The sequence below is a fragment of the Leucoraja erinacea genome, chromosome 2 (assembly GCF_028641065.1).
Source record: "Leucoraja erinacea ecotype New England chromosome 2, Leri_hhj_1, whole genome shotgun sequence".
Classification (NCBI taxonomy): Eukaryota; Metazoa; Chordata; class Chondrichthyes; order Rajiformes; family Rajidae; genus Leucoraja; species Leucoraja erinaceus.
Window position 1 is genome coordinate 58163938 of NC_073378.1, and position 1354 is coordinate 58165291.

Genomic DNA, 1354 nt, shown 5'->3' on the forward strand with positions numbered 1-1354 from the left:
TCTTGTTGTAATCACTTGTTTTGTCCCTGACCTTACTTTTACATTTACATTTCTTTGCAAAATGATCTTTATCTCCACATTTCCTACATGTTCTACCTTTTGCTGGACAACATATATCTTTCCCTATGTGACCCTTGTCGCCACACCTGCAACACTCAATCTCACTTTCAGGTATATTTCTTCGTCTATCGTAGGACAGCTGGTTAACTTGCCCAGTCTTGGAATCTTTCAATTTCATGCTGTGAAATTGTCCCTGAACAGCTTCCAGTGCTGCTGCAATCAACAAAGCATCATTAAGGTTTAACCCACCCCCTTTTTCTAACAGCCTTCTCCTGAGCTTGTCTGGCTTGCAATGCTGGACAACCTGATCCAATACCTGTGTTTAAGAGGGAACTGCAGATGCTGGAGAATCGAAGGTTACACAAAAAAGCTGGAGAAACTCAGCGGGTGCAGCAGCATCTATGGAGCGAAGGAAATAGGCAATGTTTCGGGCCGAAACCCTTCTTCAGACGTTGATCCAATACCTGGTTTTCCATATCATCAGCCACATATTTGCATCCTACAGACACCTGTCTGAGTCCCGTCACAAATTGAGCAACAGTCTCACCCTCTTCCTGCATTGTATTACAGAGTAAATGGTGTTGAAATGTAGCATTTGGCACCACCACATAATGACTGTTTTAATCACCAATGGCTTTCTTATAATCTTCCTTCATTCCGGTATCAGTGAGTGTTTTAAACATTTCTCGAACTGCTGGCCCCGCGGTGAAAAGAAACAACACTCTCCATTTCTGCCCCGGCGTACTCTAATCAAGAAAGAGCCCTTGACTGTCGGCATAAGCTTTGAATTCCTCCAGCCAAGCATTCAACCTCAGGCTGACGGTACTTGCATCACCCGTTGGATCGAAGTGTGGAACTCTGCGAAGTGCTAGAAATCAGCTCCAGTGACCGACATTTTTTTAAAAAATTGTTTTCCGGCTCGTAGCCACGGATTCAGAATTCAAAATATCTAAAATATCCGAAATATCCTCGTCGCCAATGTCACGATGCCTCAGATGTGGAATAATAATGATACTGACATAATATTTAGAGGTTACATTCCTTGGTTTCCATGTTTATTATCTCACTCAGCCATGGCCTCCTGCCTAGGCTTACAGTGCACATGCGATCTGACCTCCAAGTCATCTGATACAAAGATCATGATATTTGCACATCATTATCATGACTCATCGCCATGACAGATGGGAGGTCAGAAACTCACTCTAGCCCATGGTTCAGGTTCAGTTGCCTGATAACAGGTGGGCAGAAACTGTCCCTGAATCTGGAGATATGTGTTTTCAAACTTCTGTACCTC

At 43.5% G+C, this 1354-nt stretch overlaps 1 long non-coding RNA gene across 1 annotated transcript; it reads right to left on the bottom strand.

The window, feature by feature from the left end:
- Positions 1 to 327: 327 nt before the first annotated feature.
- LOC129706318 (uncharacterized) lies at positions 328 to 891 on the bottom strand. The gene is made up of 2 exons (XR_008725035.1): positions 525 to 891; positions 328 to 376 (listed from the first exon to the last, which is right to left on the bottom strand). It is a non-coding gene; the product is annotated as an uncharacterized LOC129706318 (long non-coding RNA).
- Between the last annotated feature and the right edge of the window lie 463 nt (positions 892 to 1354).